Source organism: Aphelocoma coerulescens, unplaced genomic scaffold (assembly GCF_041296385.1).
Source record: "Aphelocoma coerulescens isolate FSJ_1873_10779 unplaced genomic scaffold, UR_Acoe_1.0 HiC_scaffold_70, whole genome shotgun sequence".
NCBI classification, from domain to species: Eukaryota; Metazoa; Chordata; class Aves; order Passeriformes; family Corvidae; genus Aphelocoma; species Aphelocoma coerulescens.
Window position 1 is genome coordinate 1,497,243 of NW_027184055.1, and position 18,032 is coordinate 1,515,274.

The 18,032-nt window shown below is 56.7% G+C and overlaps 2 pseudogenes; both read right to left on the reverse strand.

The window, feature by feature from the left end:
* Positions 1 to 18,032, reverse strand: part of LOC138102326 (zinc finger protein 850-like) — a 1,260,715-nt pseudogene that overhangs the window by 930,090 nt on the left and 312,593 nt on the right.
* Positions 12,915 to 13,940, reverse strand: LOC138102333 (olfactory receptor 14J1-like; annotated as a pseudogene).

An 18,032-nucleotide genomic window follows, 5' to 3' on the forward strand; every position in this document is an offset into this window, starting at 1 on the left:
AACCACCCCACAGCTCCACAGCCAGGACTCACCCAACCACTCCCTGCATCATAAATGACCCCAAGAACCACAAAATTCTCTCCAAGCCACACGACCCAGCCAAGATCACAAAAACTCTCTCAGAGACCACCCCTAAAGGCCCCTCCAAGCACCACAAATGCCCTTAAGAGCCACAAAAGCCCCTCCCAGTCCCCCAAGGAGCCCCCAGACCCCCTCCCCACTCCCCATGGCATCGACCAGGACAGGCTGGGGGACAGGAACATCCACAGCCCTGAGCAGCTCAGGCACTTCAGCAGCGATTTGGGCACTTTGGAGGTCACACCCCAAAGGGGGAGACCCAGGGCAGGGACTGGGAAACAACTGGAATTCCTGGAGAATAGATGGGCTCAGGTGGACACGTTCTGACAAGTATGAGATTGTGGCCCCAATCTGCCTGGCTTCGTGGCCCCACAACACTCAGATCTTTCGGAATATTCCCCTGAACCCCCAAATTCACCCCCACATCCCGGTAAAATGGTGCCGCTTTAGATCTCTTTGTTTAATTTCTTTATTTCTACCCCAATTTTGGTGGTTGTTTCAGTGGGATTAACACAGAAATTACTTAGGCTGTAGAAGATCTCCAAGATTATCCAGAGTTGCTTGATACCACCAGAAAAAACAATTGGACAGAACAGATGAAAATTTTAGGGTGTAAAGGTAAAAAATCAGCTCTACCCAATGAATTTCCAATGTTGATCTGAGTCCCGATGGATGTTCCTGCCCCTGAGTTCACCCAGGTGCCTACAGGGATCCAGGAGAACGTGGAGAGCACCAGCCAGGGCTCTTCCCAAACTGGATCACAGGGAATGTGGGCCACCAGGCCTCTGCCAAACGTGGCTCCTCTGATGGGAGATGGAGCTGGAGCAGAGGACAAAGCTCTTCCCGCAGTCGGGGCACTCGCAGGGCTTCCCTTAGCGGTGCCTCCGTTGGTGTCTGGTCAAGTGAGAGCTCCTGGAGAAGCTCTTCCCACACTGGGGACACTCGTAGGGCCTCTCCCCGGTGTGGATGCGCCGGTGGGTGACGAGGGTGGAGTTGTACCTGAAGCCCTTCCTGCAGTCGGGGCAGCGGAAGGGCCTCTCATCCGTGTGAATCCGCTCGTGCAGGAGGAGAGTGGAGCTGGTCTGAAACCTCTTCCCACACTTGGAACACTCATAGGGCCTCTCCCCGGTGTGGATCCTCTGGTGGTTGATCAGGTGGGAGCTCCACCTGAAGCTCCTCCCACATTCCCCACACTTGTGGGGCTTCTCCCCATCGTGAAGCTGCTCATGAACCACCAGCTCTGACCTCTGGCTGCATCTCCGGCCGCCTTCCCGGCACAGGGTGGGTTTTTTCTCCTCAGAGCACCCTGGGCTGTGTTTGCAGCCCCTCCTCCTGCGGGATCTCCAGGGCTTTTCCTCCCCATTGGATTCCTGCGCCGTGGAGCCGCTCAAAACGGCCTCTTCCACCAGGTTCTGCCGCGGGGATTTGTCCTCCCTGGGCTCCGTCCTCAGCTCCTTGTCTGGGGAGGAAGGACAAGGAGAGGATGGGATTTGCCTCCGTGCCACAGGGAAGGGGAAGGAGATCCCCCCAGTCCGTCCCCGGCAGGACGGCGTCGGCAGCGGGGTTGTCCTGCAGCCGGGGGCGATGCTGGGCTGGGAGATGGAGCAGGAGAGAGGGGGAAAGGGGCACTGACTTCCTCCTCACCTGCCTGGGGGTCCCAGGGCATCTTCTTCTTCCTCACAGCCTCCTCCTCCACCTGGCCAAGGGTTGGGAATGGGAAATCATCATTCTGGGAGAAACAAGGGATGAGTGTGTTGGGTTGGGCCTTCCTCCTGCCCAAGTCCATCTCTAGAAGTCACCGGTGTCCATAAAATCTAACAAAAAATTGGCAGTGAGTCCTAAAAACGGCTCCAGGAGTTCCCCCTTTCCAGTCTCCTCACTTTGGGGTTCTGGGGGTCCCCCTTGTCAGGGCTGCTGGGGGTCCCATGGGTCCTGGGGATCCCCCCTCTCCGGGGTCCTGCTTAGGGATGCTGGGGGGTTTTGGGGGTCCCACAGCAGAATTTTCCTGATTCTGCTTCAGCTCCCAGAGGTCCCAGGGTCTCCCTCTTCAGCCTCCCTCCACTCCAGGCACTTGGGGCTCCCCCTTCTCCTCACTGCCCCTTTTAAGGCTGAGAGGTCCCAGCCCCTCCTCATCTCCAGGCCCCCCCACCCCTCCAGGCTCTTGGGGGTCCCCAGCTCTGGTATCGTCCCTCTCTGCTCTCCCCACTCCAGGGGTCCTGTGTTCCAGCCCCCAGCTCTCCTGGGGATCCCCAAACCCAATGTCCAACCCCACCAGGACCGGGCAATCCTCACATGGACACCCCAAGACTCCCAAGGGGCAATTATAGCTCAGCTTTGGAGTCCTGCAAGATCCACATGTCCCATCTGGCCCAAAAATCCCTCCCAGGGACATGCAAGAACATCTGGGGCTCGATTCCAGAATCCGCAAGCTCCAAACACCCCTCCAATAAAACCCCTCTGGTGACCTCCCAACAGATTTGGGGTGAGCTCCCCCTCCCCGCTCACCTGCAGGATGGGGGGGAAGATGCTACCGGGGCTGGGGGTGCTGCGGACACAGTGGGCGGGCGGTGGAACCTCGTGGTTCTCCAGCTCCTCCTCCACTCCCACCCTGCCCCCCCTTTCCCACCCCCTCTGCCCCACGGCTGTTGCAGCACCGGCTGCTGTGGGGGGGGAGCCCCCGATCAGCCTCAGGGATGGACCCAGTTGGGGACCCCCCCCTTCCCCAGAGCCCCAGGGAATCGCTCCAGGGCTCAGGTGCTGGGGGACAGGGCTGCACCCCCATGGAACCGCTCTTCTGCTGTCCCAACCCCACCTTTCCCTCCCCTCTCCTCTCCTTTCTCAGCATTCCCCCAATCCACAGCCCCATTCCAGCTCAATTTGGGTGTCCCATCCCCATCCCGCTTTGCTTGGGGGTCCCAGCCCCCTCTTCCCCTCCTCCTTCTGCACCTTCCGCATCCCCAATCCCCACCTCCCCTCCCCCGGCCTTGGTTTTGGGGGTTCCAGGCCCCTCCTGCTCCCTTTGGGGGTTCCATTCCCCATTTCGCTCCATTTGGGGTCCCAGACCCGCCCCCCTTCTCACCGCTCACCCCGCGCCCGGGGGGGCTCCCAGCACCACCAGTGCCACCAGTGCGGCCCCAGCTGCCCCCACACGCCCCATGCCCAGCGCCGGGCGCTGCCGACAGCCCCAAAGCAGCCGCGCTGTGCCCTGGGGGGTCCCCAGAGCGGCCCCGCCCCGCACGGCACTGGGAGCACCAGTCCGGACCAGTGCGGAGCGCGGGCGGGCGGCATCAGCCGTGCCCGGGCAGGGCCGGGCCCCGCGGGGCTCCCGCCCGCACTCGGCCCCCGCCGGGACAGCGCGGGGGGGCCCGGCCTGGCCGCCCCCACCTCCCCCTCCCCAAATTCCGCTCCGGGGGGCGCTGGGGGCGGGGGGGGCTCAGCTGGGGCCAGAGGTGTCGGAGCCACGTGTCCCCCGCTGCCAGCACCGCCCCCTCAGGATTAGGGGTGCCCCAAAACTCCCTCGGAGCTGGCGGATACCCCGCAGGCCCCTGAGGACTGGGGTCCCCCCGGCCTCATCATCCCCAACCTTCGTCTGCCTCATCCCAGGCCCCATCCCGCCCATCCCTCTCCGCCACACTTCATCCCACACCCCAATCCACATCCCACCCTTCCCGGGCCCCATCCCGCCCCATCCCATTTCTCCCGGCAGCCGCCACCGGGACCCCCAAAACCCCGCGTGCCGGGGGCTCCCCAATATCCCCCAAGGGGCATTTGCGACTCACATTCGGAGCCCTGCAAGATCCAAACATCCGCCTGCCCTCCCCCGCCCCACCAAACCCCCCTTCCCCAGGAACCAACAAAGATATTTGGGGCTCGGTGCTGGAATCCTCCAAGCTCCAAAAATCCCCTCTCCCGAAACAACCCCAGGCACCGCCCAAGATATTTGGGGCGAGCTGCCCCTCCCCGGTCACCTGCGGGATGGGGGGAGCGGTGTTCCCGAGGCCGAGAGCTGCGGACACAGAGAGCGATGGATGCACATGGAGGCTCCTCTTCCTGCCCCCTCTGTCCCGCCTCTTCCTCCCGCCCCTCCCCCTTTATCCCTCCTCTTCCTCCCGCTCCTGCTCCTCCAGCCGTCCTCCCCCCCCCTCGCTGCTCCTCCTCCTCCTCCTCCTCCTCCTCCTCCTCCTCCTCCTCCTCCCCCTCCTCCTCCTCCTCCTCCTCCTCCTCCTCCTCCTCCTCCTCCTCCTCCTCCTCCTCCTCCTCCTCCTCCTCCTCCTCCTCCTCCTCCTCCTCCTCCTCCTCCTCCTCCTCCTCCTCCTCCTCCTCCTCCTCCTCCTCCTCCTCCTCCTCCTCCTCCTCCTCCTCCTCCTCCTCCTCCTCCTCCTCCTCCTCCTCCTCCTCCTCCTCCTCCTCCTCCTCCTCCTCCTCCTCCTCCTCCTCCTCCTCCTCCTCCTGTTGTTTGTGGCTCCCATCCCGGCTTTGTCTGGCATCAGCCCTGGGGCCGTGCCGTGCTCAGCAGCAGCAGCAGCAGCAGCATCCTGTGCTCTGGCAGCACTCCCTGCTCCTTAGGGAAGGCTTTGGCATTTCTGCCGGGCACAGACACTGAAGCTCACCCCGACCTGCCCCGCTCCCATTGCTGTCCCCTGGGCGCTGGGCAGCTGCTGGGCCAGGGCACCCGAGACACAAAGGAAGCCAAGTCCAGCCCAGCTGCCCGGGCTGATGCAGACGAGCCCCAGGGCCGAGGTCCTGCAGAGCCCCACGGAGCCCTCGGCTCCTGGCTGGGAACGGGCTGTGCTGCGGCTGCCACAGCGGCCACAGCGAGTCCTGGGGCTCCCCCGGCGCCGCTGCAGCAGCACCCGGGTTCCACCTCCTGTGCCAGGCCCTGGCCAGGGGCCAGCAGATCCATGGGCTCCGTGCCGAGGGGGAACAGAGCAGCAATGGATCGGCTGCAGCCCCCAAGGACCTCGAGCAAATCGTGCAGGAACATCCAGACCTGGACCTGACGTTTGCAAAGCTGCAGCCGGCAGAGTTCTGTGGCGCAGGAGAGCCGGCACGGCGAGAGGAGACCTGCAAGGAGCTGCAGGAGAAACGCCCTGAGCCTCAAAGGCCGCCACGGCCTGAATCTGTGCTGGGGAAAGTTCTTCGTGTCCGGGAAGAGATCCCGGGATGAGGCAAAAGCCAAGTTCATGGCTGGTGACAAGATTGCCGTGCAGGGAGGGCAGAGGAGGGACTGCGGGCGGAGCCTGGGAGCCCGGGAAGGAGGGAGGGGTGGGGGAGGTGTTTCTTTAGGATTTGTTTGAGTTCTCCTCCTGGTGTGATTGGTTTGGAAATAAATTCCATTAATTTCCCCAGCTTGGGTCTGTTGTGGCCCTGGCAGTGAGCAGTGAGTGAGCTCTCCCTGCCCCGATCCCAGCCCACGAGCCTTTCCTTCTGTGTTCCGTGTGCTGCAGCTGTGAGCAGAGTGCCAGAGCGGCTTTGGTGGCACCGGGCACCCGGCCAGGGCCAGCCCAGCCCAGCGGTGCCTGCAGTTCATTCCCTGGGCTGCAGCGCGGAGCGGCCGCAGGGCGGGTCCGGCTGCGCGGGCAGGCGGCTCCAGAAGCACCAACTGCGCCCCACGGGACAGGAGGAGGAGGCAGCGGGTGCCGGGGGAATCTCCTTCCTCCGAGCCGGCAGGGCCAGGCGGGAGAGACTGGAGAGAAGGAAACGGGAGAGGAGGGACGAGGCTGGAGCTGTGGAGAGCTGCAGGGATGCCGGGGCAGCCGGGAATTTTGTTTTCCAAATCTCTGGGGCAAAAGGAAGCGCTGTGAAATCCGTCATGGAAAAGAGAGGAGAAATAGCAATTGATGGAAACTGACACCCCTTGGGACTCAGTTTCTCCCTCTGGATTGCAAAAGCTGACAGACAGACCCCGAGCGCCGACGGACACCCGTCCCCGGCGTCACGGCCCAAGGGATCGGAGCTGCGGCTGGCGGGGCTGGAAGCTCCGTCCAGCAGCTCCGCTGCCGCCCCCAAACCTCGGGCTGGAGCGGGGGGTCTGGGACACAGCCCCGTGCTGGGGGGCGGCAGCGGGAGCCGCGGGGCCCGGCCCGTGGGGGCGGCCGGGCTTGAAAAGTGCGCGGGGCCCCAGCGCGGTGTCCCGGTCTTGTTCCTCACCTTAACACAACGTCTTCAACTCCCTACGTGCCCTTCATTTAATCAGCATTTCCTAAATGCTGACCCATCCCATCATCATCTCTACCCGGAACAGAATTTCCCAGGCCATTCCAAGTCCTTTATAGTTCTTAAAATACTGCGGCCAACCCCTGAGCGTGATTTCCCCCACCCCCGCCTCCGTGCAGACCTTGTTGTCTCCCAGCACCAGGATCGTTCCCACTGCCCCAGGTCTGCGTTTAGCGAAGCCAACAGTGCTTCTACCACTGCTTTCAGCAAGACCCCAATTGAGTCTTTACATTTCAACATAACCAGATGATGTCTACTTAGCATGAAATGTAGTTACTGTCCAAGAGTTGCACGTCCCAAGCAAATTCTTAGCAGAATACATTTTAAATCCTTTGGATTGAAGTGTTTGGAAATCATCTGCTAGTGTATTCATTACATTCTTTTCAATATCTATGCAGAGCTAAGGAATTCCAATTATGAGAGGCTGTCTTCTGTAAGCTCATTAAAAGTTAATATCCACCACAACACTGTCTCTCTATTTCATTGGTTCTTTGCAATTGCTTAGCAAAGATAACAAGCACCAGGCTTTTAAAGAGAGAGAGACATGCTTTCTTACCTAAAAAGACACAATCTTGTTCCCACCAAAGCACTCACACAGGTGAAAGTCACAAATTTCCTGCCTCTTCCTTCCTTTCCAAACCAGTGCAGCATGAGAGAAAGCAGCTGTTTCCCGAGGCCGATGGGTCACAGACAGGTCAGATGACATTGAGGCTTGTTCCTCAGAGGCTGTCAGCAAGCAGCAGATGATGATTGCAAGGATCCAGGTGACACCATCACCCTCTCAAGAGAGGAATCCTTTAAGCAAGCACATTGCTTATCACTTCCATCCTGCTTTGGTTTAATGAACCAGCTCTTCCTGGCAATGAGCAGCAAGGGGATCTAATTTGACTGTTGCTACCCTTTTACATTTTATTGAATCATTACATCAGAACAGGCATTTTACCTTTGCTTCAGTTACTCCAGAGGACCTTGGCACAAAGCAAAATGAAGTCAAATGAGAAATAGCTAGCTTAAATTTATATACACCAACAAAACATGCTGTGTTTCAACAAGTGTAAGAGAGACGTGGGACTTTCCTTCCCTCTGAGCAGCTGCAAGCATAAAAAAAGCAATGATGCAACATTCATTAATAAAACTTTCTTAGAAAGCTCTTCTTATGGCCAGATTCAACATCTGCAGGAGATACCCAAAACACACTCATTGTGCTGCACTTCCCTTTTTCCATTCACGTGTTATATGTACTGAAAATATGTTATCGAGTAGGTATGAACACACCATGCTCCCAAATTTTCCCGAAGTAAAACATATATCTGTGTATGTTATAAACAATCAAACACAAGGGAGAAAAGCATAGCACAGATGCTGCAGGAAAGGAAATTCATCACATTACAGATCTCCCCTGATATGGAGATTGGCCAGGACTTTCATCAGTGATGGGAAGGAATTTCTCATCTTCCCATTTACAGCACCTGAAGCAAGAAGGACCCAACACCTTAAGTGGTGTCCAAGATAGCACAGAAATTTAAACGAAGCCATTTACAAAGGGCAGCAATTCATCTGGCCAGTTCACACCTCAGATAACTATCTGCAGAACCCAGAGCAACATGATACTCCAAGGAGCAGTGAGATAGCCAGAGGATTCTCAGCTAAAGAAAATCAGGCAAGAACAGGATGTTCCTTAGCCTGGCTAACCCAGGTAACATCTCCCAGCCATTAGCATGAGAGGAAACAGAAAGAGAGAGGCTGAATTACTTGCAGTGTACAGATACTGCCCGAGGGAAATGTGACAGGGGACCTACAACATAAAAAATGCACTTAACTGTAAAAACTAGGAAGTGAAGCTAAAAATGAGAAAAATTAAAAGCTGTCCTTGGATATGCAGTAAAAGGCACACTGACATCATCAACGGGAGAAGGAACACAAAAGCACCCAGCTGCTCAAAAGCTGTGCTATTCAGGTACAAAGAAATCAATGTTTTTTTAAAGAAAAAGTCCCTCACAACGTGAATGAGCTCAGTAACACTCAAAACAATATTATTTGTTAGAAAAATCATCTGCTCCAGTGCCTGAAGGAAAAGGTTTGCAGTTTATTCCATCATTCCTTCAAATCCAGGGATTAGTGAGAACTTCTTAACAAATTCCTGCCTTGCCTTATGGTCCTTCAGCTTCACCAGGGCCAAAGCTTGCTGCTCACAGTCAGGACACGAATCCCTGGGGTGTTACCATCCTCTCGGAGTGAGAAAAGCACTCCACTCGAGATGGTGAACAAAGAGATGGGGCAGTTTCCTGATGCCTGAGAAGGATGTTCTCAACTCAGTGGCACAAAGTCTGCTTTTGTTCAGACAGGAATGAAGAGGAAAAATGGCAGAAATTCATGATAGGGACGATGAGGAGAAACATTGGGCTGTGCACACATTCAGTCCAAGCAACATCAGCTCCAGGTGTGGTTTAAAATTCACGTTTGTGCTTTATTGAAGCCATGCACTGTATTTGTGGTTCTCAGTGAATTCTGTATCCAAAAGGGACATGTTAGATGATTAAAAATTAGTTGGATTTCTTTCCTTCTCCTGTAGCAGTGCCAGTAGGAGAGGTAACAAAGGCAGTTCCCTGGCCTTCAGACATTGCACAGAAGTGGGATACATTGATACACACTCATGCAGCCAAACTGCAGGTATTTAATTCAGGGCCTAAGACATGAAGCCAGGCTTCTTTTAATAAATCACGGACAGAGATGAGCTCCTGACATTAATATTCCACTCCTCCCTCTTTCTGCTGAGACAGTCTGGACAACACGAATATCCCTAATACAGATCCAGGGCTCTGGTATAACAGCCACCCCAAAAAGCCATAGTTCCAGCTACCTTTCCTTTCTTTGCATCATACCAGGAGGAATCAAAAGGAATGAAACCTATTTCATTTATTATTACAGGTGAGAACCCCTCAAAGTACACAGGAAGAGAAGTTGTATTTTGTAACCTTGTTCTCCATCTAGAAGTAAAACAGGGGCTGGTGTGAGGCACCGAGGGGAACAGAGAAAATGCTGAAAAGAAACTGAGGAATGTGAAGCCAAATTTTCAAGCATTCCAGGCAATCACACCACTCAGGGACATTCTACAGCTCAGCAAATCACATGCTGGAATGCAGTGGAGTATGGAGTAGGGAAATAGGGAACTGCTCAACAAAATAGGTGCTACAGCCTCTTGTGCTCAGGCTCTTAGCCCAAAGTATGTTCCAGCTCCAACTGAAGGGCATTCTGAACCAGAGGAGCACTGACCTTTTGATTTTGGCAGTTCACAGTTCTCAGACATCACAACGTCTGTGGCTCCTCTCATCATTATTTTTGCTGTTTTCACTACTGGCCATCAAGTTTCCTGCAGTAGCCATCCATGAACCCTGGACCACTACTACATGAATAACACAGAACATGGCTCTGAGAGTGCATTAGTGAGGCACCAAGAGAAAACCCAAATGATGATCCTCCTCACAGAAAAGGTAACACACACACACAAAAAAGTGTGAAAATACTTTTTAAAAGATGGCTGAAATTAGGTGAATTCTTAAAATTAAGTAAATGTCTGAAGTTAAATTTAAGCAAATTTAACTGTTGCAAAGTATTCTGAATACACATACAGTACAATATACTAGAGTCCAAAATTAAAAAACTTCCAGTCATGGAAATATGGGGTAAGGGATATATTTATTTGGAAAAATCAGTTCAGCAGAGATCTCTTTGCTACAAATACCTTGAATTTAATTATTCTGCCTTGATACAACCTCCTGAGAAAGTAAAAAATAAAATAAAAATCCTACAGGAAAAACTTGTGTTGGATGCAATCTACTCCCTCAGACCTGATACAAAAGTCTGATTTATTCTCTTGCTTTATTGTCTTAAGGAGAATGAATTAATTATTCTTCCACTCAGAAGTCTATGGCATTAATCCTTGAGTTGAATCAGAGAAAATTCAATCTCTCTTGAGTTCCCACTCCATTTACTTTTCTTGTAGTGTTCTGTTTTGCTGGAGTGAAAGCTCCTCTGGACTCAGGCCCAGAGGGAAGCCAAAGCACAGGGGCTGAATTAAAACCTTTGGACAAGCTGAGATACATGAAGTCACACCAAAGTGAAATAGAAATAGAGATTTTTTACCCTTTAGTAGAAATATATGCGGAGTGCCTTAAACATTGAAAAGCTGCAGCAGAGACCTTAAACACAGTTCTTACTGCAGCAGTGTTACCTTTTCACAGAATTTTTTACTTTAGACAAAATATGGATAGAATTACACTGTTCACATTTTTTAGATGGAGTGTTCACATAAACAATAAGAGCTGATAGAAACTGCATCCACAAATCTGTGCAATACCTGTGTAACACTGGTGTAAGGCCTACGAATGTTAGAATTAGACCAGGATAGGTTAAGAAAAGGAAAACTAGACTCGTGTGTTAGTCTCATTGGTCAATTAACAAATATAATCCACACTTCTGCAAGAAAAAATATAGAGTCTAGAGTCTAGAGCATATAGAGTATAGAGCATATAGAGTATAGGCTACAGAGCATAAAGAGTATAGAGCATATAGAGTATAGAGCATATAGAGAATAGAGCATACAGAGCATATAGAAGAAGAAGCAGCTGTGTTTTCCTGCTGTTTGCTGTCACTGCTTGCCTTTATCATGTAACCCCCTTCGGACTCTGCCTTCAAGAAAGCTGTGAGACTATGAAATAAAGAGCTCAGCAGAACAGCAGCCTCCTCTGCTCTCTCACCCTGCTCCGGGAAGGAAGGGTACCCCGTCAAAAGCTCAGCAGCGCAGAGCCCCAAGGCTGCTGTGGGCAGCACGGCCCAGGGGCCGTTCCCACCCGCAGCGCTCCTGTCCTGGGCTGGGCCTGCACAGGGGCTGTGGCACCATGGCTGGGGCAGCGGGGCACAGAGGGGCCGCGGAGCCGCTGCCGGGGCTGGCAGCAAGGCCAGGGACAGACAGGGAATTTCTGTGCATTGCCTGCGCTGGGCAGGGCTGAGTGTGGGGAAGGCAGAGCTCAGCCGGCCTCGGTGGCTGCAGGAAAAGCCAAGAGCCCCAAGAGCCCCCGTGGCTGTGCTGGAGACCAAGGCTGGAGGAGGGAAATGCGGGGCTGCTGCGGGATGGGGAGGGGGATTGAATTCCAGCAGGCACCAACGTGCGGCTGAGAGACTCAAGGGCTCCTTGGCCTGAGCCTGTCCTGGAAAGGTCTCTCAGCCCCCTGTGCCCATGAAGGGCTTCAAGGAGGAGCAGAGCTCATCTTGGCAGGACCCTCATGGAATCCCTGAGGGACAAATGCCAGTGCCTGCCCAGCCTTCCCAACATCCCTGACACCAAAGGCCTTTTCCACATGCCTCAGTTCCAGGTCAGTGCCCAGAACACAGCACAGCCCTGTCCAGGTCCTGGGGGCGATTCCAAAGGGAGGCAGCTGTGATTTCTCCCCACAGACCCACCACTCCGGTGTCTCTCTGTGCAGCCCTTGGCTGTCCTGAGCACTTTCCCTGGAGCCTCCCTGCCTTGGAGGTTTTCCATGCAGTTCTCAGCACAGCCCAGCAAAGAATTCAGGAGGTTTCCCAGAGGACATGACTCTGGGAGTGAAGGGGCCTCAGGGCACTGTTTGTGCCCCTGGAATTGTGCCAGCCCCGAGTGCTGCTGATGGTGTTTGTGCTCACTCGGGTTCATCTCCCCACACCCACTCGAGGCACTGCTGAAGGCTCCTCAGGACAGAGCAAACACGGACTGCTGGCCTGGGCACTTGGTGTCCCTCCGTGCAGGGACAAACAACCTCCTGCAGGTGAGGGCAGAGGCCAGTGCTGGGACTGGTGGTGGCAGGGGCTGGTGTGGGACACTTGCCCTGGGCACCTTCCCAGGCTGTCCCCGGAACAAAGGCCCAGCCCAGGCCCTGCTCTGCTGCTCCCTCAGGTCCATCCCAGGAGCTCTGGCTGGGCCAGGACACTGCTGCGTGCCCCCCCTGCACACTCCCCCCTGCCCCTGGGCACTGGGGTTTGCTTTGCCAGGGCATTCCTGGGGCACATTCCTGACAGCAGCTCTGGAGGAGAGCGAAGCCTTCCTGCCCTGCCCACAGGAGATGCCCTTTGCTGATGGAGCTGCTGTGCTGGAGCCCGGCTGTGTCCCAGCAGTGCCCGTGGCCTGTCCCTGCCTGTGGTCACAGCACGGACACGCAGCAGGACAGTGACCGAGCTGCCCGAGCACTCCGGCCTTGCACCCTCAGAAGGGCTGGGAAAGGGAGTGTGGAGCTGGGAAGAGCAGAGGTGGGAAGAGGCAGGGCCATTGTCCCTGGCCGTGCTGCTGTGCTGGGAGTCTCTTCCCTCCAGCTCTGCCCACAGGCACTGCCCCTGCAGAGCCAGAGAAGGGCTGAGGAACAAACCTTGGACACAAAGGTCAGGGCAGCCCCTTGTTCTTATTCAAATGCACAGAGAAGAAGCCTCCTGAAAGTCTTTGTGTTTCAAAAGAAAGGTAGATGTTCATGTAGAAATGCTAGGACTAGCACTACAGTACTTTATAAAAAGCAGAATAACACCAGAAAAAGAATAAGAAAAAGCACCAATGAAAATATGGACAAAGAGGAAAAAAAGGCCAAGATTGTAAAGAGTTACATTCTGAAGGTTCTGGAGCAGAAAAGAGAGAGTTTCTTGCTTCTGAGAAGCATCCTAGTCATCATTTTCCTCGCACAGCAGAAGGAAATAGAAAGATTTTAACTTGTGAAAAGTATCACTTTCCTCAGGGCATCCCTGAGCTCCTGGTTCCTCAGGCTGTAGATGAGGGGGTTCAGGGCTGGAGGCACCACCGAGTACAGAACTGACAGGGCCACATCCAGGGATGGGGACGAGATGGAGGGGGGCTTCAGGTGGGCAAATGCTGAACTGCTGAGGAACAGAGAGAGCACGGCCAGGTGAGGGAGGCACGTGGAAAAGGCTTTGTGCCGGCCCTGCTCAGAGGGGATCCTCAGCACAACCCTGAAGATCTGCACATAGGAGAAAACAATGAACACAAAACAGCCAAAGAGCAAACAGACACTGACAGCGATGAGCCCAAGTTCCCTGAGGTAGGATTTGGAGCAGGAGAGCTTGAGGATGTGTGGGATTTCACAGAAGAACTGGCCCATGGCATTGCCCTGGCACAGGGGCAGGGAAAATGTATTGGCCGTGTGCATGAGAGCGTAGAGAAAGGCACTGGCCCAGGCAGCTGCTGCCATGTGGGCACAAGCTCTGCTGCCCAGGAGGGTCCCGTAGTGCAGGGCTTTGCAGATGGACACGTAGCGGTCGTAGCACATGACGGTGAGGAGGGAATACTCTGCTGAGAGGAAGAAGAGAAAGAAAAACACCTGAGCAGCACATGCTGAGTAGGAGATGTGCCTGGTGCCTCAGAGGGAATTGTGCATGGCCTTGGGGACAGTGGTGCAGATGGAGCCCAGGTCGCTGAGGGCCAGGTTGAGCAGGAAGAAGAACATGGGGCTGTGCAGGTGCTGGCCGCAGGCTATGGCACTGATGATGAGGCCGTTGGCCAGGAGGGCAGCCAGGGAGATGCCCAGGAAGAGGCAGAAGTGCAGGAGCTGCAGCTGCCACGTGTCTGCCAATGCCAGCAGGAGGAAGGGGCTGATGGAGCTGCTGTTGGACATTCCTTCACTCTGGGCATTGTGGACTGTTGGAAGAAGGCATTGACAAGCTGGGACAGATCCCCCTGAGTCGATCCTGTTCTATTTTCTTAGGAATTCCCGCAAAACCACTTCTCCTCCTGTGAGGGAACTTGGCTAAGCTTTTTGATTTCTGAGCTCAGGTTTGTGCTGCTGCCTCATCCTCAGCATTGCTCTCAGCCTGAACACTGGGGCCCAGAGGGAAAACAGGGCTCCCTGTGCCCCAGTGCAGTCGGACCTGCTGGTCCCCACACAGGTGCCCTTTGCTCATTTCACCTCCCCCTGTTTCCCAGTGATTGTACTTAAAATGAAAAATAAAGTGACTTTTTGAAAGCTCCAATTTCAAAACCATTGCTCTAAACCCTTCTCCCTTTCCCTGTGCAGCTGTGGTTGCTCTGGCTCTCTGCTGCCTGCAGTTGTGCCTCCTGGCAGCTGTTTCTCTGTGTCCAAGGCTTGTCCCTGCCAGTGCTGCCAGAGCCCAGCCCAGCCCTGGGGGCTCAGCCCTGCCCTGCAGAGCCCTCCCAGCACAGGGCACTGCCCAGGGGCATCTCCCTGGCAGCAGGGCCTGAAGGGCAGCTCAGACAAAGGGAGATGCTGCAAGCCAAGGTGCTGCTGGTGCTGTCTGCAGGCACAGGAGTGTGAGGAGGCACTTCCTGAGGGAGATCTGAGGCAGAGCTGCTGATCCCCAGGGTGGCAGTGCAGGAGTCTCAGTGACACAGACAAACCTGAGAGCCCCTTTCCCTTCCCTTGAGGAGAAAGCTGAGGGCAGCCCTGGCCATGCAGCACCACCTCCCCAGCAGGAGGAGTCTGCCCTGAGGGGGGTCGCTCCTTCCACCTCCAACTGCTCCCCACAGCCCATGGGGAGCTCCCAGGCAGGCTGAGAGCTGCCCCTGGCAGGTGGCAGATGCCCTGGCCTGGCAAAGAGCCCTCAGGGCTGCAGGAGCTGCTCTGCAGGACAGCCCTGGGCACCCCTGGCTGCTGCCCACCTTCAGAGCCTGCAGCCGGCCCTGGCAGCAGGAGCCGTCCTGCCCTGTCCCTCTGACGGTGCCCAGGGCAGCCCCGCTCTGCAGCACATCCTCCCCCAAGGCAGGAACGGCAGCAGAGCCATCCTCACAGCCAGGGCAGCCGTGTCATGGGCCAGAATGATCTCTGGGAGCAGAATTCTCTGAGTGTTTCCACTGAATTCTCTGTGTCTGTCCTTTCCCTGGGTGTCTGTTTCAGATGGAAGCTGCTGGTGCCATTCTCAGCTTGAAGCCCTCTTTTGATGCAAGCAGATGTTGCCAGCTGTGTTCAGCAGCTGTGGCTCAATGTTTCTGCAAAGCTTTTGTGTTCCTCATGGAACCAAGGAGCCTTTGTGACACTGCAGGGGCTGATGGCATCAAGGAGACAATTGTGACAGTACAGAACCTCCTAGAAACAAGGCTCCATTGTGACACCGTGGGGAATCATGGAATCAAGGAGCCCATGGTGACACGGCCAGGCCGCACGGAACCAATGGTCCATGGTTACACTGCGGATTCAAGAAGACCATGGTGACACCACGGAGCATCACGGAACCATAGGTCCATTGTGACACAGCGGGGCCTCATGGAAACAAGGGCACCATTGTGGCAAAGCAGGGCCTAATGGAAGCATGGAGAGCATTGGGACATTGTGGGGAATCATGGAAGCATGGAGAGCATTGTGACACTAAGGGAACTCCTGGAACCAAGATGACCACTGGCACATCATGGAACCTCATGGAAGCAAGGCTCCATGATGACTTTGGGGGGCCTCATGGAGCACAGGATCCATTGTGACGCAGCAGGACCTGGTGGAACCAAGGAGCCTTTGTGATACTCCAGATGCGCATGGAAGCCAGGGTGCACTGAGACACAGCGGGGCCTTGTGGGAACCAAAGACACCTCTGCAAAAAGCAGGCGAGCTCATAGAAGCAAGGAGTCCATTGTTACAACATAAAACCTGTGGAACCAAGGGACCATTGTGACACTGCGGGGCCTCATGGAACCAATTGTCCATGATGACAGTGCGGATCAAAGGAGACCATGGTGACACTGCGGAACCGCATGGAACCAAGGAGCCATTGTGACACAGTGGGGCCTCATGGAATCAAGGAGACCATTGTGACCCAGGTGTTGCATGTGAAGGCAAGGAGCCATTGTGACTCTTTGGGCTTCTTCCCTTGAGCTCTGCAGCTGGCTGTCCCAGCCCAGCGCACGATGTGCCACCTGCTCTCCTCAGGGCTCTGCCTGCACACAGGCCCAGGAGAAGTTTTCCTGTTTGCAAGGAAAGAATGGAAAAGCCTGAGCAGGTTTCCTAAACAACAAACCCCGCTCAGGAGCCACATGCTCAGTACAGGCTGCCTGGAACGATGGCCCCTTTCTACAAGGGTCAGTGTGAGCAGGAATGATCTCTGGGAGCAGAATTCTCGGAGTCTTTCCCATGGGGTCAGTCCCTGCCCTGGCCAGCGGGGGGTCCCTCCCATGGGGTCAGTCCCTGCCCTGGCCAGCGGGGGGTCCCTCCCATGGGGTCAGTCCCTGCCCTGGCCAGCGGGGGGTCCCTCCCCACCCGTGCGGTCACTCCCCGGCCCTGCCCTGAGGCGCGGGGCAGTCGCGGGGCAGCCGCGCTCCGGCCCCGTCAGCGGCAGCGCCGCTTCGTGCCGGGCAGGAGCGGCAGAAGGAGCCGGGCGGCGGCGGGGGCTGAACCCCGGCAGCAGCGAGGAGGAAGAAGAGGAAGAAGAGGAAGAAGAGGAAGAAGAGGAAGAAGAGGAAGAAGAGGAAGAAGAGGAAGAAGAGGAAGGGGCCGGGGCCGCCTGCGGTGTCCGATCCCCGGCAGCAGCTGGGAGGCCTCGGGCAGCGGCGGCGGGCGGGGCCCTTTGGAGCCGCCCCGAGGGCTCGGTGCCGCCCCGGGCCCCTGAAGGAGCCGCTCGGCGGGACGGGCGAGCTGGGAACGAGAGAAAACCGCGAGAAAAGAAGGAAATCCGATCAAAGAGCCACACCGAGGGGCGTCTCTGCCGGCCCGTGGCACCGAAGGAGCCGCACCGAGAGACCGGCGAGGAGTCCGGCGCTGAAAGAGCCGCAGCGGAGGGCGTGGGATGGGAGGTGCGAATGGAATAAAAGAAGGAGAATGGAATAATAAATTCTAGAAGAAGTGCACGGGGAGTGGCGGCTGCGCAGCGACTGAAAGAGCTGCAGCGAGGGAGCGTCGGGGCAGCAGCGCGGGGTCTCGGCCGCTCCGTGTGACCGAAAGAGCCGCAGCGAGGGACGGGCGGGGCGCGGCTCGGATCGAGCCCTCCAGCTGCGCCAAGAGCGGCGACCCCGCGGGACCGCGCCGGGGCCGGGCGGCGGCGGCAGCCGGAGCCGGGGAAGCGGCTTGGAGCGGCGGAGACGAGCGGGGTGTTCCCGTCAGCTCCGCTCAGCCCTCGGGCACCGGGGGGTTCCGGGGCTTGTTCCCGTCAGCTCCGCTCAGCCCTCGGGCACCGGGGGGTTCCGGGGCTTGTTCCCGTCAGCTCCGCTCAGCCCTCGGGCACCGCGCTGGGGCCCCGCGCACTTTTCCAGCCCAGCCGCCCCCACGGGCCGGGCCCCGCGGCTCCCGCTGCCGCCGCCTCGGCCCCGCCGAGCCCAGAAACCCCGGAAAATCGCTGCCATGCACTAAGGAACCTTTCCGTGCGCAGCCAGGGGCGCAGAGGGGGGATCCTTATGAAGTCCCCTCCCCTCAGTCCCTCCTGGGCACGGCCGGGCATTAGCGCAGCTCCCGGGGCTGTGTCCCGGCACCGGCTGCTGCCACAGGGCACGGGGCTGCCGCGCTCGGGCATTAAACGCGACAGATTTGGGGAGCAGGGACAGCCACAGAAAGCCTCGGGGAGCCCTCGGGAGCCTGGAGCTGCACGAGGGCCACAAAGGATGCCCTGGACACAGCGATGGCCCCAGCAGCGGCTCTGCCCCCCAGCACGGGGCTGTGTCCCAGACCCCCCGCTCCAGCCCGAGGTTTGGGGGCGGCAGCGGAGCTGCTGGACGGAGGACGGCTGGAAGAGCAGGAGCGGGAGGAAGAGGAGGGATAAAGGGGAAGGGCGGGAGG